The 22,116-nt window shown below is 47.1% G+C and overlaps 1 protein-coding gene across 3 annotated transcripts in view; it reads right to left on the reverse strand.

The window, feature by feature from the left end:
• SEC24C (SEC24 homolog C, COPII coat complex component) overlaps positions 1–22,116 on the reverse strand; it is a 1,750,167-nt gene that overhangs the window by 343,232 nt on the left and 1,384,819 nt on the right. The window lies entirely within an intron of this gene.

Raw genomic sequence — 22,116 nt, forward strand, 5'->3', positions numbered from 1 at the left:
CCGAGCAGAACCCTTAGGTCAAATAATCAGAATTATCTGGTTTCTCTCCCAGATGCAGAACCAATAAGGGAGAAAATTGAGCTTTCTTCTCTGCCACCCCAAAAGCCTGAAATGTGCTCCCTTCGGAGCTGCGTAGACTTGGCTCTCTGAATCTTTTTGAAAACTTGGTTGTTCTCTTAAATCTCTGATGTTGCTTTGATCTTTCGATCTTAGACCAGATCTGCATTCCAAAAACTGCCCATTTCTCTGCTGCTGTTTTTTTCTGCATTTTGTCTGCGCCCTAATGCCCAAGGGACCACGGTTGCGCTATATAAATACAATAAAGTGACCCCAATCTGCAATTAAACTCGGCAGTTCAGCGTGACCATGGGGGTTGAGTATTTCATGCAGCCCCTCTTCCTCAACCGGTTAAGGGCTTGGCCAACTACCGCCGTGGGTGAGTTAGGGAGAATATTGTGTTTTTTCCCCCTTTAGCCTTAGGTTTCCTCTTTGGCTTTGGCTGGGCCTTAGGCTTGGCTAAGGCAGCCTTGTGTGTGGACGTTCTGCAATGTTCCCCACAGGTCTTAAGTCTGAAGTAATTCCCTAACAGAACTTTTCAAGGGACTTGCATCTGTACATTAGTAGGTATCCTGACCACGCCACCATTCACAGCTAAAGTGACAGGCATAACTGTAAACTTGAGAAGGGGACCATCAACCACGGGCCTTTGACCAGAGCTTCTGAATTTACCAAAATGGAATCCACTACAGTCCGACTGGCCCCAGTGTGATCCAGCACAATATCCTTAAAATAATGCTTAGTGTTATCAGTATGAAGGCATTCGTCTTAGCAACTCTAGGTTCCCAAGATCCCAGGGAAACAAAAAAACCTCAGATCCTATCCCACTGGGTAAGGAATCAGAGGAGCCGCCGATTTCAGGGAACCCATCATTGCAAGGCATGAACACTTACCTGCATGGGACTCTCGCCAAACTCTGTTGGGTTACTTAAGGGGAAGCCGGTTCCCTGCACCTAGGGGGTGCAGGGCCGTTAACGACACAGGAAGGCTGGTGCAGTATCCCACTGTAAGCAGAGGGGGCAGGGCGAGGGCCAGTACCTGGAACCCAGGTACTATCGACACCTGGCTGGTCCGTTTCCACTATCTAGTCTGTAAATACGAGTCTTGCCGGTCTTCCGGGTGACTATTGTTCTCCTCTTCACAGGAGACGGACGTCAACAGGAGTAATGAAAAGACCTAGGGACGGCACCCTTACCTGTCGGGATTTAGTTTGAGGCGCGGCTCGAAGGGTCTGAAGCAAGACTCAACAAGGGCCTAAACGTATCAACCTGAATAAAGGACTTTTTGTTTGGTACCGCAAGGTTGTGTCCCTCGTTCGTTCACAAAAGTGGTGGCAGCAGCGGAATCTCAACACGCCATGAAGGGGATTAAGACTCTAGCAGAGGGGCAACAGCAATTGCAGCAACTCCTACAGGTGCAAAGCCATCAAGTACAGGCTGATCACAAGCGTTTCAGCTGGTTATTCAGATTCAAGCCGCCACTCAAGAAAAGAACCAAGAAGAACTGAAGCAGATAACAGAGGTGATGGTGACTTCTCTGGGACACCCAGTAGCCCCTACCTCAGTCTTGCATCCATATCGACTGGGCAGGGATCCCATGTTTTTTTCCAGCAACTTTGAGCGGGTCACCCGCAATGCCCAATGGCCAGTAGAGCATTGGGGTCACTATATCGCTCCATTGCTAACTGGCTCTATATGCAAGGTGCCTACCAGGCCGCCAACCCCAGCAGTGATAACAGCTATGCGGAAATCAATCAAGCATCCTAGAACGTCAGGGTATGGATGACGAAACGTACAGGCTCCGCTTGAGCGAAACCCGCATCAAAAGCGGAGAGTCTTCTAGACAGTTGTATTATCACATTCAGGATTTTACAGGTTGAAGCCCTCTACCGCCTCTTTGCCTTAATTAATGGAAAGGATCCGTTTGGAACAGTTCATTGAGGCCTTGCCGGGACTGATGTAGCGCTGGGTGAGACAGCACCACAGGTCATCCCTTACAGAAGCCATTAATATAGTCACTGCTTTCCAGAAGGCCAGCCTCCCTAAACAGTGAAACACTGGAATTGTTCCTCCTGACTTCATAAAAACGGGTCCCGCGCATCCTGGCCCATTGGAACCTAAACCTCTTCGACCAGCAGTGAGGAGCATCCCTTGGCCCAACATTCCAAAACAGCTGCAATGCTTTGATTGTGGCAAGTGGGGGCATATAGCCCGTTTTTGTCCGCGGTCACAATGCTGAATGCATGCAAGTCAGGGTTCTTCAGTCCCGAGAGTACCGGAGAAGATGTCCGCCTTACACCATGGATGGCACCATAGACGGAAAACCTTGTTAAGCCCTACTCAATGGGGAAGTCAGCAGTCGGCAATTAGACCAGAAGTTAAGTCGTGTAAAGGGCATATTATACAAATAAAGTGCGTGCATAGCGACATCAGATCATATCCTTCCAGGGTAATGAAGTTGGGGATGGAAACAAGGACTTCCATATTAGAACTGCCATAATGCCTTTCTTGCCGTCCCCGCTTCTCCAGGGAACAGACTTTCCCAAGCTTGGTAAATGCATGCGGGAGGAAGACTGGTGTGTGGGGGGGAGGGAGGGTGAGCCCCTTTTTCACATACGAAGGGGAACCCTCCCTCCCTGGTAAAGAGTAGGAAGAGTCGAAGGGAGGTGAGGCCTGAGAAGAGGAACTGGGCTACACAGGAGGCTCTTGTGGGTGCGACAGACTGGATCCCAGAGGGTAGCGCAACCACCTTCATGAGTGAATCCCTTACGGACCCCACACTACAGAGAACACGAGAACGAGCGGCACTCTCCCGGGATCCCCAAGAGCCCCTAGTGTTAGGCAAAGTTTGAATGCAGTAGCCTCTGGGAACATTACAAACAACTAGGACTACAGGTATAGGCAACCCAACCTTCGGTATAAGCTTGTACTACACAGTTTTGGTAGAGTGTTGAGCAGCTAGGCTCATCTCAAGAGGGGAAATGTGAGTGGTAGTGGAATTACACAAAGATTCACAGTTACAGGTATTCAAATAAACTCTTAGACTCAAGGTTTCTTGCATAAACGATTAATAATGTATTTACCAGTCAGTTATAAAGCCTTGTTCAGAAGGGAGCAATAACATAGTAACACAAATATACTTCAATACTGTACACTGAAATTCTGAATCAGACAAGACCCTTTTGGGATGGCCCACAGACACTACCTACACCTACAGGTGACTTCAGTCACAAGGGTGCTGGGGACATTAATATCTTACTGTTGGCATCCAGTAAGTAAGTAAAAGGCAAAGCTTATTAGAACACAAGAATTTACAAATATTCATAAGCAGGTCAAATACTTTCAGATAGCACTTCGAAGAGTCATTCAATTCAATAGGCTAAGTCAAAGTCAATACGCCAAAGTCTTTTTATAGGATGCAGCACTTCAGGTAAGTAAATGTAAGTCTTTGCACAAGTTCCTAAGAGTCTTTGATAAAAAGAAGAATCAAATGTAGGGTCACAAGCTGATTAGACCTGTGAGTTGCAGAAGTTACAAGCACTTCCACAGTAAGAGGTAAGTTCTCTTAGACTTGTTTTACAGAACCTTAGTAAAGAAGAAAAGATGCAGCTGAAGACCACTCTTCCTGTGCAGCTCTGCAGATCTCACTGTTCCTGGGCCTCAGTCGTGGGGACAAGAGGGAGGATGTCTGGGGACTTCTGCATTGCACTAGCACCGTCAAAGCTGGCTATTGGCAAACTTTACTTTTAGTGGCTGTTTCGCGTTTCAGCTCCTTGCGGTACAACAAATAGCAATACACACGGTTCCTGGCTGTCAAGGTGGACTTTCCTCACATCTGAGGTCCCGCACTCAACTGAGGGAGGTCAGGCTTGGTCAGTCCTGCTTCGTGGGAGTCCAGAGGATCGTCCAAAAGCTTTAGGCCAGCTTACAAGCAACGCACACAATCTGGTGTCCCTCTCCCTGGCTCTACGGCTTCCTGCAGCAACTCTGAGGCAATTCACCAGCTCCGAGATGGGTGTCCAGGTGGCTTAATTGGCAGTCGATTGGTCCCACCAACTCAAAGGGAGAAGTCCTCCTTGCAGGGCTTCTCTGTCGATACAAACATGGCGATTCAGACCTGCAGCAGGGCTTCACCGGGTAAGCCAACGGTCCAGGAGTTGCATCAGCCTTCCTCTTCAAGCTCTTCTTCGGTTGGTTAGACGCCGTAACCAAAAGAAACACAAAGGTAAAATTCACACAAAAATACACAAGAGAGTGGGAAAAAAGGGGCACACTCTCTCCAGGTTAAAAAAAGACAAGTCCTCAAAATCCAGCAAAGTTGCTGGGGGTCTCTTAGGTGGAGGGAATTATTACATTTTTGAGAATTCTCCCTAACACCCGGGACCGTGGTTCAAAGTGAAAAGAGGCTTATACTATTGAGTTATTGCAAAACCCAGAAACGTGGAGACAGAACAACTGTTGGTGCCCAGAGGTTTTCGCAATCTAGTTATGAGACTAGCGCATGAGGAGGCCTGCGGTGGACAACTCGGACCGGAGAAACACAAGAACAAGGCCTGAAGCGATTCTTTTGGCCTGGCGTGTATGCAGATGTCACCTGATACTGTCAGGCCTGTGCAACATGCCAGAAGACTAGCCCCTATGCACCCCCAAGGGCCCCCTTGCAGAAGATGCCCTTGATCCGAGAGCCATTCTAACAAATAGGGATGGACATAGCAGGGCCTTTAGAACCAACCAGCCATGGCCATCACTACCTGCTGGTCGTGGTTGACTATGCTCCACACTACCTGGAGGCCTTTCCCATCAGGGGTACCAGTGCAACTCAAGTATGCAACCACCTCATCCCATTTTTTTCCAGGGTTGGGATACCGGTGGAAATTGTTACAGACCAGGGGAGGAACTTTGTGTCTGCCATCATGAAACGAGTGTGAACAGTTAAGGATCAAGCAGATCAGAACATTTGTCTACCATCCCCGGATCGATGGACTGGTGGAACGGTACAATTAGACACAAACACATGCTCAAAAACTCCCAAAACTGGGACCGTGCCCTACCTTGGGTTCTCATGGTGTTAAGAGATACGCCACAGTCTTCCACGGGATTCACCTTGATGCATTACATTCCTGAACTAAGGGCCCATATGGAACAAAATGGTGTGACAAACCTTGTTTAGTGATGGCGCTGGCTGTTGGTTGTTAACCAAGGGTTGTAAGCATTTGTAGAATTAATGAAGAAGTGACTCCTAATTTGTTGTCATCAATACTGATTTTAATGCAGTAACAAACATGGATCACATGTCTAGCAAAGTATGCTGGGTGAGGGTGAAACAAAAGCCGATGCGCGTTTCGACCGTAGTCTTTATCAAGGCAGACAATTGGTAGCAGTCCTTAATGGGAGTGGAAAGCCTGGAGAGCCTCCTGGTAGGGTGCTGGATAGCCAATCGGAGACTGTGGCGTATATCTTAACACCATGAGAGCCAGTCATCTGCAACAGACACACACGTCGCTGAGTGGCTCGAGCTGCCGATTCCCAGGAACCTAGCTGTCACTGCAACCCATGAACACTTACCTGCATGGGACTCTGGCAAACCTCCGTTGGGTGACTTAAGGGGCAGCCTGTTCCCTGCACACTGGGGGTGCGGGCCGGGAACGGCACAGGAAGACTGGTGCAGTATCCCACTGTAAGCAGAGGGGGAGGGGCAAGGGCCTGTACCTGGAACCCAGGTATTATCAACATAACTGGTTGGTCCATTCCCACTATCCAGTCTGTAAATGCAAGTCCTGGCGGTCTTCCGGGTGACTATTGTTCTCCTTTTTACAGGAGACGGACATCAACGGGAGTAACGAGACCTGGGCATACGAAGACAGAGAACCGCTGTTAGGAGACTGCACCCTTACCTGTTGGGAGTTAGTTTGAAGCACGGCTAGACGGGTCTGAAGCAGGGCCCAACAAGGGCCTGAGCTTATCAACCTGAATAAATAACTTTTTGTTTGGTATCGCAAGGCTGTGTCCCTCGTTCTTTCACAGTGACACTCTATGAGAAACCCAAAGATCAACAGCAATAGGCAGCATTTTAGGATCTATGTTAGGGAGGATTCTCAGAAATGTGCTAATTCCCTTCTACCTTAGAGACCCCCAGCACTTTTGATGGATGTTATGACTTTTAATTTTTTACCTGGAGAGGGAGGGGGGGGGGGGGAGAGAGAGAGAGAGAGAGAGAGAGAGAGAGAGAGAGAGAGAGAGAGAGAGAGAGAGAGAGAGAGAGAGAGAGAGAGAGAGAGAGAGAGAGAGAGAGAGAGAGAGAGAGAGAGAGAGAGAGAACTTTTACTTTTTTCCCCACTCTCTCATGTATTTTTGCTGATTTGGACTCTGTTTCTTTTGACTTTGGAGTCTGAGAAACTCCATAGGCATCGTCTTTACATTGTGGCACACAGCACCTTCAGTGCAGTGGCAAAGGGAAGTCTTCTAGATTTCCCAAAGGTTTAAATACCTTCTCTTGGTGAAACTACTGTTTCCAAGAGCAGTGAAGTGAAATTTACTTTACTTACATTTTGTAACTTTGTAGACCCAGCACACACTATCTTACCATAGGGTGCTGGAGGGCTTACTTAGTATTCCCTTTGTCTAGTTTCTCATGTAACATTATTATGTTACCCTTTCTACAATTAATGGCTGTGGCAGTGGTTTACGTTTTACTACCATTGTGTATTTTTACCACGGGCTGCGTTCGCAGCTGCTGTAAGGCACCCATGGGTGCCCACTTTGTCAAAAGGGCCCTGTTCGTCTTTTTCACCATTTCCTGCTGGAAAGGTCCTTATTGAGATTTACTCTGCGTGCCAAACCAGGTTTGGTCCCTTTGTTAATTTTGTCTTTGCCGGGATTCACACGGGAAGCCCGACTCTGGCTCCAGTATGTCTGGCAGGGGCAGGAAGTGAGGGAGGTGCCCAAAACTCCCTGTGCTTAATCCCCTTGGTTACAGGAATGCACTCAAAGGTGATTGGCCGGCTGGCTGTCATTGGAGGAGAGCCACCCTGCTGTGTGATTGACAGCTAGGCTGGAATGAATGGGAGAAACATGCATAAAAGGCGAGGCTTTTTGGCTTGGGAGGCAGAGTCGACTACTGGACGAAGAAATCTGAATAAGAACTTAGAAGAGACGGCTGCTGCAACTCCTGGACTGTTGGTTTGCCCGGTGAATCCTTGCTGCTGTGCTGAAGCTCCAAATTCACCTCGACTAGAGAAGCCCTGCAAGGATGACTTCTCTCCTTGGGTTGGTGGGACCAATCAACCCCAAAGTGAACTCGTCTAGACATCCTCTCGGAGCTGGCTGTACTTCCACTGCTACTGCTGGAACCGAAGTCCCAGGGAGTGGAACACCAGATTGAGTGCATCGCTTTTAAGTCAGACCCGAGTTTATGGAAGATCCTCCGGACTCCCAGGAAGCAGGACTGAGCTGAGCTGAGCTACCTCAACAGACTGCTGGACCCCAGATGCAAGTAAACTCCATAGTGGTAGCCGAGAACCGCAGTGGTGCTATTTGCTGAGAGGCGAGAGCTGAAATCGCAAAGTGCTGCTGACTTGAAGTTTGCCCTTTGCTGCTGCTGCTGCCTTTGCAGGACCAGTGCAGTAGTACCCAGATGTCCTCCCTCTTGTCCCCACAACTGAGCCCCAAGGCTGCATGGGGAACAGAATCCAGCTGGAACCATTTCTTCTAACCAAAGGTACTGTAAAACTAAGAGGACTTACCTCTTGTTGTGTAGCATTACTTGTTCTCAGTTGAGACTTGTCTTGGTTGCCTTTGCAGAGTTGCTACAGCTTTGTCCCTCACAAGCTTCACAGCTTGTGGCCCTACTGATTATACTTTTTCTACAAAGACTTCTAAAACATTGTGCAAGGCTTTTACTTGCCTACAAGAAGTGCTTCAGCTCACCTAGACTTTTGCCAACTTAACATTGGCTGGCCTGACTCCCTGAAAGACTGTTCTTACCTCTGACTTTGTGTTTTACATTTCCTCCAGGAAAGGGTTCATTTACTTTGCATTGGGGGTTCAAAAGTACTTACCTGCTTCAGAACATTTGTGTGACCTTTTGTTTTATTCTTAAACCCTTTTCTTCGACACACAACTCAGTATTGCTCTACATGTACCAGAGATATATTAATGTCCACAGTGTCCTAGTTATTTAAGTCACCTCAGGGTGTAGGAATCATCTGTGTGCCATCCCAAATGACTATTTGCTGATGTAGAGAAATTAAGAGTGTGTATTTTGAAGTGTATTTGTATGTTACTTTTATATTGCCCCTTCTGAAGAAGGCTTATTCAACGGACTGTTACATACATTAATAATTGTTTAATCCAGAAACCTTGAGTGTAAGAATGTATTTGAATACTTGTCACTGTAGACCTCTGTGTAAAAACACTACTGCTCACATTGACCCCTCTCTTGAGGTAAGCCTGGCTGCTCAGCCACACTACCAACCCATGTAGTACAGACTTACTATTGCCAGGTCGTCAATGTTGCTGTAGTGTCACAAAGGGTACGGCACACAATCTTGCCTAACAATCTAACTCCTTTCAATCTGCCAAATGCTGCTTAGGCCCAGGGGAACATGAGGCAAAACTACAGACATGATCATTTATTGAATGATTGTGCCTTCAGAACACAGAAAAACAAAAACAACTAAACAGGAGTATACTAATAGGTACCCTGGTCTCTCTTCTAAGTAAAAATAGGTTTACTCTGTAGGAGCATTTATGATTGTCCGATTCAAATTCATGTGTTTTTTCTGTTCTTAAATTTTTGTTTCTTCATTTGCAAATTGTATTTCATACTCTATCTTGATTCAAAAACAATTTTTATCCCTTAGGAAAAATATTGGTTTTAGGTCTTAGGTATTTTCACTATGTACCAGTCACTGTTTACTGCATTATTATTAACAAAAGATGATACACTTAGACACTTGTTTATGTTTTTTTTACTTGTGACTCCTTGAGCACAAAAATAGATGAACTCATATGAATAATGACAACAAATTGAGTTTTTTTTAGTGTGAATTCTCTACTCTTTGTTCAATAATGTATACTGGCCCGAATCCACACCTGCACTAAAGGGGCGACCCTACTTTTTGTAATAGCAAAAATATGTTCCAACATGACCAGGTTGAACATGCCTTCAAAAGCCGTTACTTTGTGGCATTCTACCCAACCATTCAAATTCTTCAAGGAATCTGTCACAAAAGACACCCAAGTATTATTCAATTTCAGCCTATATTTCCTGAAACTCTTAAGTATTGGGCAGGAGTTTTCCAAAACTTTAAGAGGGGAGCCTGATTCATTCAATTTGTCAAAGTCTTTTCTGTCCGCCTTAGACATTTCGACAATTACACTGCAGCCAGAACTGGTTAGTCTGCTGAGCAACCAATCAATCTCATCAGGCTCAGCTACTTCTTGCCCCTCACAAGCATATTCAAAGGTTTAAACCGATCAATATAATATTTGTTCATCATACAAACTGAGCATATTCTTAGGAAATATTGGATGAAAAGAGGATCTAGAACCACTCCCAGAACTTCTGGAGGAGCCTCGAGACTCTTGCAGTCTGGACAACTCCAACTGGTGGCCTGTCATTCTGTTTCTCAATCCTGTCAAACTCCAGTTTAGCCATGTTAAAGTCCAACTTTTTCTCACATGCTTATGTTTTTCTCTCTTAAGCTTGCACAAGGACTCTTCTTCTGAGGTTGACACAAACATGAGAAGACCCCTCTCTTCCTGAATTCTCAATAGTGGCAGTAACCACAAGCCCATTGCTACTACTGTGACCTGCCCCAGCATCTACTGCATCACTATTTAGAGGCAAAGGAACAATCTGCGGCCCCTGGTGACCTAGCAATTTCTGTATCAAATCACCTTTGACACCAGAGGACGGAACTCCTCTGTCTAAACACCACATATTTAAATGTTCTACTTTAACAGTAGACTGGGTGAATGATTCCATATTTAAAAAGAGCAGGCAACTGTTATACCAACTACTAACTTCAAATCACAGTGTTCTGTGTAAATAGAATTATGATACTACACCGGTGAACAGCACTGCGGTACCAAAGTCCTTGGATTTCTAGAATCTGGCCTGGTGGACAGATTTTAGGAGGCCACCCTACTTATAGTGAACCGGGGAACTGGGAGGGTAGCCAAAACCCAATCAAGGTAGCAAAGAAGAGCAGTCAAGGATATTCTCAGGAGAGAATGAGTGGGGTCAGGGACCCACAATGAGTTCACACGACTGGACAATTCAATCCAGTTGTGCTTTCAGACCTTCCAGAGCAGGATCCTTGAAGCTGGGAGGCAACTTACACCGCAAGCTGGCGACTACCAAAGTTCTAGCGGCGAAAATAGAACGGTGACTTTTATAGCAATGTAGCCCACTGGAGAGCTGATCAGTCCACCGGGCGGTCCAGGAACATTTCCGAAGGGGTCAGATAGGCTGGATTCTCAACAACACGTTGAGACTGTTTAGTCCTACCAGTCCAGGGGATGAAGCACTGCACAGGTCCTTCACAGACCAGGTAGGCCAACAGGGCTTTAACGGGCCAGACGCAGGAAGGGATGGTGGGCCTCTTCGGGAGCCTACTTCGGACGGCTGTTTCTCTACACAGGATACGTGGCTTCAACTCTGAGCTGAAGAAATGGCTGCACGAGTCCTCTTCTTATCCCAACTCCAGCCTGGAAGGGGTCAAAATCAGCGACCACTGTGTGTTTCACTCATGTCCCATCCCCAGACTTTCAGGCACCATGGATGTTGAGTGGGACCAGACAATCCCACCCCCTTCCTAGGAGAGAGAGACACACAGACACACAGACACACACACGTATCAATAGCCCCGCGAAAAGATCAGCCAGCTTTCCCGGGCAAGTGCAAGGCCCTTACATGGGATTTCCTGACCTGGCAAGGCAAGAAGAAGGCCAAACAACAATACGGCCTAAGAACAAGTGAACATTTCGTGGCATGGCCATTGTAGGGCACTAGCCATACGCAGTAAACACTAATGTGCTACTAGAAATAACCAAAATTGTAAAAATATAAATTTCTGCCACCAGCTTACCTTTAGGTACATATAAAAAGTACCTAAAAATCGTAAGTGTAAAAGACTAGGGGGTTATACAAAAGGATCCCCACTGTACTGCATTGCAAGATACTGTGTGCAATCTTTAGCAGTTATCACAAAGGTAAAAAACTGGAAAAACTGTTTCCCAGTACTGATAGTCTGAACGACGAATCAGTTTCCCCATAACAAAATGAGCAAAAGGCCAGGGGAGTGAAGCTGAAGGCACAGGGCAGGTTAAAAAACAAATGCAACAAGTTTGAGGGTCCATAGAACTATGGAGGGGAAGTTGCCAAAAGAGAAATCTTTCCTAACAATCAATCGAGTAAGGATCCTTTACTGCATGCCAAAAAAACTACCTAAAAAAGAAAAAAAAGCAGATTAAATCAACCCTGCAAATTACCAAACAATCGCGCTCACCTTCCACCACCAAAAATCCCAAGAAATGTATTTACTAAGAACTACTGGAATATCGGTCTATGTTGCTCTGCCAGTTGTGAGAACCTGTTGCACTTTATGTTCTTTTGTCCCTCTTATATACAACTTAATCTCTAACAAAGGTAATTCGGGAATAAAGATGTACATGTATTTTTATATTTCTTACTGCTAACGTATGGAGTGTGACAACAAAAGTAAAATTTAAGAAATGAAAATTACACATCTACTAAGGATAGTAACAACTTCCTTGGTTCCGCTGCATACATCATTTGCTGAAAATCAAAAGCTTATTAGTATTCATAGCAATCTGTTAACGCAAATTAATTTCAGCCTACACGAGTTGCAAAGCATAGGACAAGAAAGTCAACTATCCTATGGCGACCTTCTTCAGGGCTATTTTCTTATTTACCGTATCAGCCTGTACTATGTGATCCTAAGGTTTATATATTTTATATTTCATATAGTCTCCAAATATCACTCAAATTTGTGACACTTGAATATGGTTGCATGATTCTTAGCATACCTGATCAATGTCTTGCTCTCTGAGTAATTATTTAAGTTCTTCGCTTTCTTAAATTCTTTCAGTGTATCCATATCTAGTTCGATGCTGGGGATCTCCTCTCTCCTGCAGCTTGATAACCGTGTGTGTCCCAGTCATTTGGTACTCTATGCAACATAGTGGCAGGCCTTGGTAAGTGGATATACTGCAAAGGTTTAGATTGGGTACAACTCAAAATTATATTAGTTTAGAAGATTGATATAGTGCAATAATAGGACTTACAGAAGTCTAATTTTACGAGATGTCAGTTTCTATCAATGTCTCCCTGCATTGTGTTATTTATAGAGAACATATATGCAAATAGTTGGTTGTGCTTTTTATGATATCTCAGGCAGGCCCTAAATATTTATGAATGGTAATATTTGTAATGATTGATAATTTTTTATGTTATGTAATAATCACAATTATTATCTTGTGTGTTTTTATGGTATATTATATTCCAAAATAAACCTGAAACTGATTGAATGTGGGAATATGTTGAAAATAATCTCCTCCGCAAGTTACAACACTCATTGAGACCGAGAGTAACCAAATCCACTCTATGCTCTATATGGGACATTCTAAAATATGATTGACACCAACTCACCAAGAACACTCAGCCATAAGTTCCTAATAAAAACTAGAGAACACTGGAGTGGACTGCATCATTCCACGGCGGATCAACTGATTCCCAACCAGAAGGACTGAAGCTACACAGCCTGTTTCAGCTCACTCCTCCCCTCCTGCTCCCCCATGTTCAGATGCAGAGTACCTCCAAGGGTTAAGTTTCTGACCTCCACTCTAACATTCACATTGCACTACTACCTGAACTTATTAACAATTCAAGCCTCACATGCTTCAACTACACAGGCGACCCACACGTTTCAATAGAGTTAAGATTACAAAACATGGCAGCCAGACAGTTCCGCAGGCTGAAAAGATATTAAAACATAGATCCCCTGCTCCCCATTACACTATATATTCCGATCAAGCTAACAAGATGTTTCAAAACACTTTCCATAGCCCACCAGGCTTTCCCTGCCAGGGGCTCTGAATTCATTATAAGGAAAATCCAAATTCAAGCACCACCAACGATCAAGAGTATTTTGGTCTTGCAACACTTAGTAATGGTACCATCCTTCAAACGTAAACAGCATGTAGGGTAATCCTTCTCTTTCCTGTCAAATTAGTTCTCTGCCTTAACACCGCCACACAGAAGAAAACCACCTAACCTTTAGAAAACAACTGAAAACCTAGATTTTCAACTAGCAACAGGTTTGAGACCAATATTGCAACCTCAACAAACATACACACAGTCACAGCTTTCTGGAAAATCTCTGCCTAAATTCTACCCCCATGCATGGATTCAACAAGCTAATCACCAACAAAGAACCTATTGGAGTATGGAACCAGAGCAGCACTTGGGATCAAGTTACTTCTGCCCCCCCCTGTAATTTGGGGGCTGCTATAGCAAAACTTTCCTGGTCTTTTTCAGAGGCAAACACTCGAGTGAATGGTCAAATCACGTTCTGGAAACCCAAATATTTGCTTCCGAAGTAGGCAGCGACCATGACTAAAATACAGCCACTTTCACACAATGGAAACCAAAGTTTGTGTACTACCTGCATGATGTTTATTATGAGAGCAAGATCTATGGGTCTCTCAGGGAGGAACTCTGTTCCTAAGCTGTATGAAAGTTACAAATGCATTGTACTGAGAAGTGGAATAAACGCAACAAACTTGCAAGGTAACACAAAACAGAGTTCTGTCCCTTGTAAGCACGGCTCAAGTCCTAAAAAAAAAAGTTGGGGGGCTTGGATGTATGCAGTGGGAGATAACGTAAGACAGTGAAGGTAAATTGAAAGAAATTTGCATATTTCGTTTTAGAGTGCCTTTTCCAATTCAAGGACAAATAGGCATTTGACAAGATAACATGTTTTTAAAAATGTTTCTTGCTAAATAAAAAAGGTGCAGACATTTTGTCTTTGAATGTGTAAGAAAACGTTTCCCATATAGCAAAGTTTCAATAGGAGTTCTATAGAAGCATCTGTTTAGAGACTCTTGTGGACTCAAAGCTTGGTTTCTTGTCTCTTAAGCGCGTAACCTGGTTTTGAATCCCAAACACGGCTCTCTTTCTAAAATGGCGACAGCACTTTTATTTTTTTTTAAAGTGTTTTAACTAATTTAAAACACAGGGAGGACGACAGCATCTACCCTCTGAAAAAAGTGGGTGGGCGCCATCCACCAGTGTGTTCCCTCGACGTGAGCCTTGCTTGTAAGGCATTAGTTTATGACTCTCTGGGGTAAAGGGGTCACTTAACCAGTTAAGAGGGTTTACTTTAGAGCTCCAGCTTAGGACTTTCTTCCAAACAGTAAGCACGAATGGAACAAATTAAATCTATGTGAGAGCTAAAACTATCATACAAATGCATGACAAACTGTAAGGTTGCACTAGCCCAATTTAAGCAAAAGAAAACAGAGATTACTTACTTACCTGTAACTGTTGTTCCCAGGCATGGGTCTGGCATGGAATCACATGCTCATGAACATTCCCTGTCGTCAGGCTGGGAATACTCAGTAAAAGAAAAGAAATCTGTTTAATTTCTGAACTGTCTTTCTCCTAACAACCAATCACTGAGCTCTGGGTCATACAGCCCCCAGCCAATGACTGCCCTCTACCTAAGTCCCTCCTCTGGCAGCTCAGATTTGGTAGCACGTAAATTGGCGGTAGGACCAAGGGAAGAGCCGCAGAGGGGTAGGCGGGAGGGTTTGTATGTGAATCCATGCTAGACCCATGTTGGAGAACAACAGTTACAGGTAGTAACTTGTTCCTTCTCCAGCATGGGGTCTGGCATGGATTTACATGCTCGTGAAGGGAATAGTTTCTTACCTGTAACTCCATTTCTCCAGCATTGGTATCTTTCATGGATTCACATGCTTAGAATATTCCCCGTCGTCAGGCTGGGAATCCCCGGTACATTATATAGACCCTTTCCCGTAGGAAAACTTTTTCAACGCTTATGCGTCCTATCCACCTCGTTTTGTATCATGCGTGCCCGCGCCGTCAGGACGCCATGATATAAATACAGGACCCACCCCCGCGCTCCCTCAGATTTCGGCCCCCAAAGTAGTGGGGGAACCAGTTTGCATGCCCAGGGGAGGCAGGCGGGCGCATGTGAATCCATGAAAGATACCAATGCTGGAGAAATGGAGTTACAGGTAAGAAACTATTCCCTTCTCCAGCATTGGATCTTTCATGGATTCACATGCTTAGAATAGATTACATAGCAGTACCATCCCGAAAAGAGGAGGCGTGCATGCAAACTCACATACTTTCCTCACAATGCCCGTTCCCTATGGTCGTGTACCCATCAGCAATTGTTAACATAGAAAACGAACAATATTCAATCATAATTGCAACAAGATCTAACCCCTCAACCGGGGCGTACCTTATTGTAATAGGTGTCGAAGCACCGCCTGTCCCATCCGAGTATCTTCGGCATGTTGTTGTGACAGGCAGTAATGGCGGGTAAAAGTGTGTGTAGCTGCCCAGGTAGCCGCCATGCAGATGTCCCCCAGAGGGACTCCAGACCACAGCGCCGTCGACGATGCCGCCGCTCTAGTTGAATGAGCTCTTGGGCGTCGCAGAAGAGGCTTCCCAGCCTTGGAATGGCAGTACGAAATGGTAGACGATACCCATCTTGACAGTCCTTGCTTTGAAATGGCTTTGCCTTTAGCACCCAAACCATAGGCCACGAACAATTGCCTCATTTTCCTGAAAGGTTGCGTGCGATGAAGATAAAACTTGAGAGCCCTTTTCACGTCTAATGTGTGTAACGTGCGCTCCGCTCCCGAGCATGGCTCTGGAAAAAACGTAGGTAAGACAATAGAGGAATGTTTATGGAACACTGAAGGAGCTTTCGGTATGAACTGTGGGTTAGTGGCAAGGACCACCTTGTTCTTGAAAAATCTTAAGTATGGTGGGTCTACCATTAGAGCTTGGATTTCCGAAATACGTCGGGCTGAAGTGATGGCCACCAGGAAGGCCAATTTCCACGACAAAAACTTTAGAGACGATGATGACATTGGTTCAAAAGGAGGTTTCATAAGAGACGCTAACACCAGATTGAGGCTCCACACCGGAGGAAATCTCTTCTCGGGAGGGAAACTCCTAAACAAACCTTTAAGGAAGTGCTTAATCAGGCGGTCGCTGAATAATGGTGCGGAATGTCATTGACGTGTAAACCTGGAGATGGCGACCAGGTGTACTTTTATCGACGACACCGATAAGCCCTTTTGAGCTAAGAACAGCAAGTATGGAAGGAGCTGTTCCGGCGTAATCGACTGCGGAACCAAACCTGGTTGATCCACACACCACTGACAGAAGTGTTTGTGGAAGGTGCTCTTGCCGCTTGCAGAATACGACGACACTCCTCCGGAATCGTTAGCTGACCAAATTCGGCGAAGTCAGGAGCCAGGCCGTCAACTTGAGGCTGTCCGGGTCGTGATGCCAAACGATACCCTCCTGTCGAGACAGAAGGTTGGGGATCTTCCTGAACCTCATTGGCTCCGCCGCCGCTATGTGCAGCAGGTCTGAAAACCACACCTGTCTGGCCCAATACGGGGCCACCAGAATCACCCGACATGGGTACTTGAGGATCCATTGCAACGTCCTCCGGATAAGAGGAAATGGAGGGAATGCGTACAGGAATTTGTTCGTCCATGGGAAGGAGAACGCATCCCCCAGTGAGCCCTGCTGAGGCCATCTGCTTGCATACTGCGGGCATTTCCTGTTGTCCTTCGTCGCGAACAGATCGATGGAAGGATGTCCCCACTTCTTGAATACATGTTGTAGTTGCTGGTCGTTCAGCACCCATTCGTGAACTTCGTTCATTTCCCTGCTGAGGGCATCGGCCTCCACATTTCTCACACCTGGCAGGTGGAACGCCAAGATTAGCATATTGTGTTGCAGGGCCCAATGCCAGATTTTCTGTGCCTCCATCGACAGGGACCTGGAACGTGTTCCTCCTTGTTTCCTTAGGTAAAACATTGTAGTCGTGTTGTCCGTCATGACACGCACCACAGAGGTTCTCAATTGAGGAAGAAAAGATTTTAGAGCCCACCGCACTGCTCTCAGTTCTAGCAGGTTGATATGCAGGGAGGACTCTTGTAACGACCACCGGCCTTGTACCTGTAACGTATCCAGATGAGCTCCCCATCCGCTCAGCGATGCATCCGTCACCACCGTCTTCTGGAACTCCGGTTCCACCAGAGGCATTCCTTTCGTTAAATGAGTAGAAACTCTCCACCAACAGAGTGCTTGTACCAGTTGTTCGTCGATGACCAGTCTGTCGGACCAGCGACCTTGGCTCTGCGCCCAACGGTCCGCTAGAAATTCCTGGCAAGGCCTCATAAACAGACGGCAGTTGTTTATCAACGGAATGGAGGATGACATCGTCCCTAGCAGGGACATGTATTTGCGCACCGACACCCTGGTACCGCATCTCCATTCCGACGCCTTGCTTTTTAGCTTCTGTATTCTTTCGCTGGATGGTCTTACAAGGCTTGTGTGCGTATGAAACTCCGCTCCTAGAAAGACCAAGGTCCTCGAAGGCTCTACAGAGGACTTGCTGAAGTTTATCGCGAAGCCCAGTTCCTGTAAGAGGGACATCGTGGCCCCCAGACTGTTTCGTGTTTGTTCCATGGACGAACCTCTGACCAGCCAGTCGTCTAGATAGGGATAGACATGGTGACCGTCCTTCCTTAAATGGGCCGCTATAGGGGCCAAACACTTGGTGAACGTCCTGGGGGAGGACTTGAGACCGAACGGGAGGACCTTGAACTGAAAATGCTTTTGCCCGACGACGAACCTTAAATATCTCCTGTGTCGTGGACGTATTGGGATATGAAAATATGCGTCCTGAAGGTCTAGCGACGACAGATAATCCATGGGTTGCACTGACCTGATAACCTCCTGGAGCTTTAGCATTTTGAATTTTGAGCTCTTTAGCCATTTGTTGAGTACCCTCAGGTCGAGAATGGGCCTCCATTTTCCATTTGGCTTCTTGACAACGAAGAACCGGGAATAAACCCCTTGTCCTTCCTGTGCCACAGGAACCCGTTCTACCGCTCCTTTTTGCAGCATAAGCGCCACCTCTTGTCTTAGAACTCGAAGGTGGGGCTGGGCCGAAAACACTGGCGGAAGACTTGGAGGCTTGTTTTTGAATTGCAGCGCATGACCCATGCGAATCGTGTCCAGAACCCATCGATCTGTGGTGATGCATTTCCATTGGTCGATATGATGAGATACTCGACCCCCCAGGACGTTCCGAAGGCCGTCATTGGTTGCTGGTTTGCTTGTCCTTCGTTGACGAGGGACCCGAGCCGCGTCGTCTGGAGGCTTGATAATCTCTGCCTCTACGTGCCGACTGGGATGCACGTCTGTAACCTTGTGAGGAGTATGAGGGCCTGTTAAATCCACGGTCCCTAGAGGCTCCAAAGCGGGAGTTTCCGGAAGCACCCCTGAAGGGGCGAAAAGAGCGAAAACCTCTACCTGTCTGGAGGGCGCCGAGAGACCTAGCGGTATCCGTGTCTTCTTTCATCCCCTTCAAGGCTTCATCTACCTTGTCTCCAAACAGATGTTCTCCTTCACATGGCATGTCTAGGACTTTGTATTGGACTTCAGGTCTGAAAGTAGTACATTTGAGCCACGCTTGTCGACGTAGTACTACGCCATGATCGATTTGTTTTAAGCCAGACTCTGCTAGGTCCACCGCAATATTAATTGCGTGGTTCGAGGCCTCCTCACCATCTCGTACTAGCAACATGGCTGCTTTTCGATGTTCTTCCGGCAGATGTTCTAGGATAGGGGCTAGTTTATGCCACATCTCCCTATCGTATCGTGATACAATCGCCAAGGAGTTGGCTGCTCTTACCGTCGTGGCGCCGACTGAGAGCACCTTTTTTCCAAAGGCGTCCTGCCTCCTGGCCTCGCTTTCTGGTGGGGTTGAACATTTTTGCTGTACTCTGGCCTTCCTAGCCGCTGCCGCCGATACCACAGAGTCTGACAGAGGCTGAGATGTTAGACATTTTGGAGTGGACTCCGGAGCTTTAAACTTTTTCTCAAGACGCCCCTTAATAGCCGGTTCCGAGAACGGATGACGCATCGTCTTGAGGCCTTCTTGCCACACGTGGTCCAGGATTGGGATGGCAAATACCGATTTCCTCCTTTGACCCATGTGATCAAAAAGAAAACAGTCTTTCTTTTGCTCCTCAGGAATTAAGCCGAACTCGGAACACGCTTTTCCCATCATTGCATGGAAGGCTCCCACATCATCCTGAGGAGATGGTTGTGCCTGGCTCCTCGTAGACTCTACCTCTACATCCGAATTCCATGTTGGGTCTCTCGACGGTGACAGGGAAATGTCCGACCCTGAGTCACCTTGTATAGAATCGGACTCCGATAGCTCACCCGAGGACGATCCTTCGCCACCTGGGAGGCCGACGGGCTTTTGGTCGTCGAGCGAGCTGCTTGAGCTTGTTCGTCGACGGAAGGTGCAGAAAATATCGACGATGAAGTGCCAGGCTGAGGGATCTGCGTATCCAGACGCTGCAGGAGCTTCTGAAGTGTATTAAGCACATCCAGAGACAAAACCGTCTGGGGGGTCAGCAACGTCGAGGATAGAGGGACCACACCCCCACTCGCACTCGTCGTCGACGTATTGGAAGGCCGTAAGCCCAAGTCCGACGGCTGCATAACCATGCCACATTCTCCTTCCACCGACGACGCCGACAAGGCCGTGTCTGGCTGCAGTAGGACCTCAGGGGGGGCCGGGTCACAAGCCTCTGGCTGCCAGGCCATAGATTGAGTCACCGTCGACGAAGGAATCCCCACCGCTGCTGCCTGAATAGTAATAGGCATCGTCAGCGACACCGGGGTCGACGAGCAAGTAGCCGGCACCGAGCCTTTAGACTTCGTAGCTGATTTCGTTGCCGACTTCCCTGCTGAAGAGTCTCGACTCACGGAAGACCTAGGACGGTCCCCTGAGGAGGATTTTGATGCCGCTTGCCTCTCCGTCTTAGAGGATGAGGAGGAGGAGGACTTTTTGTGTGATGAGGAAGACCCAGCATGCTTCCCCGTATGCTTGTCCGCAGGGCGTTTTTCGACAGGTCGCACCTTCTTCGAGGGAGGTTCCGACTTGCTCCTGGAGGCCGTGGAGCCAACTTCTGATGCCGGATAGGCACCCGCTCCGTCGTTAAGCCAGTCGACCAACCTTCTTTTCCGGTCTTTAAGGGTTTTTTGGGAGAAACCCTGGCATATCTCGCATGTATCCGCCGTGTGGTGCGGGTGGAGACAGTAGATACAATCCATGTGGGCATCACCTTCATAGACTTTTTTGAGTCCACATGTCGCACAAGGACGAAATAAAGCTTTTCCGGACATATTTTTTCCAGAATGTAACGTCGCCGAAGCGAAAATACAACCTAATTTCGACTAGCAGTAACCACGAGGATCCCACTACTTTGAAAGACGGTTGAAATCTGAGGGAGCGCGGGGGCGGGTCCTGTATTTATATCATGGCGTCCTGACGGCGCGGGCACGCATGATACAAAACGAGGTGGATAGGACGCATAAGCGTCGAAAAAGTTTTCCTACGGGAAAGGGTCTATATAATGTACCGGGGATTCCCAGCCTGACGACGGGGAATATTCTAAGCATGTGAATCCATGAAAGATCCAATGCTGGAGAATAAAGAATACATACCAGTACACACATGCACAACCACAGGCGGAGGCAAGGCTCAACAGAAGCAATCCCTCTTAACTGCTCACCTGGCTCACCTTCAAGCGAACAGGTTGCGCAGCACTGCTTGGCCGGCTCTAGACTCCTGGCTGGAATCCCTGTTGACGCAGTAGAATCTTGTGAAGTTGTGAGTCGACCTCCACGTTGCAGCCCTGCAGATGTCCAGCCGGGGCACACCAGAAAGGAAAGCCGTTGTAGCAGCGATCGCTCTTGTAGAGTGGGCTCTCGGACGGCCAGGCAGTGGTCAGCTTGCCAACCAGTGACATTGAGTGATACAGCCGTAGAGCCACCTGGAAATGGAAGCCTTGGACAGGGCCTTCCCATGGTTCACAGGACCAAAGTTCACAAAAAGCTGAGAAGTTTTCCGGAAACTCTTTGAGTGGGCCACATAAAACTTCATTGCTCTAGTTACATCCAGTGAGTGCAAAGTCCTTTCAGCCGGCGAGGAAGGCGTCGGAAAAAACACAGGTAACACCAAGAGCTTGTTGAGATGGAAGTCCAACGGCACCTTGGGCATGAAGGAGGGGTGCGTCTGCAGCACCACCCTGGTCTTGTGGAAAGTAATGTGGTTTACATGACAGTGCCTGGATCTCACTCACCCGTCGTGCAGAGGTGATGACCACGAGGAAAGCGGTCTTCCACAACAAAATCTTCAGTGGTACTGTATACATAGGTTCAAATGGAGGGCCCATGAGCCTAGTCAGCACCACGTTGAGTTCCCATGCCAGGGCCGGAGCCTTCACCGGCGGGAACGTATGGAACTGTCCCTTGATGAATTCCTTAACAAGACGGTGCGACCACAACGAAGACCGTGCCAGGGATCTCTGGTGTAGTGGGAGATAGCCGCCAGATGAACCTTGATGGAGATTTGAGCCAGCCCCAATTTAGCCAATGACAGTAAATATGGCAGTACTTGAGGGGCCGTGACCCTCAGAGGGTCGATCTTCTGTGAACGGCACCAAATTGCAAATCTCTTCCATTTGTGTCCATAGCATTTTAGACCCCTTGTCCTTGGCGAGCACCTCCTTGCAGTACATCGGAAGATCGTAACCCACAAACTCTAACGCAGCAGGAACCAGACCTTCAGGTTCAGCGATCCTGAGTCATGGTGCAGAATTGTGCCTCCTTCACTGGCAAGAAGATCTGCGACCACTGGAAGCTTAACTGGAGGGGTCGCTGACATACTGA

This window comes from Ambystoma mexicanum, chromosome 8 (genome assembly GCF_040938575.1).
Source record: "Ambystoma mexicanum isolate Mex_15411 chromosome 8, UKY_AmexF1_1, whole genome shotgun sequence".
Classification (NCBI taxonomy): domain Eukaryota; kingdom Metazoa; phylum Chordata; class Amphibia; order Caudata; family Ambystomatidae; genus Ambystoma; species Ambystoma mexicanum.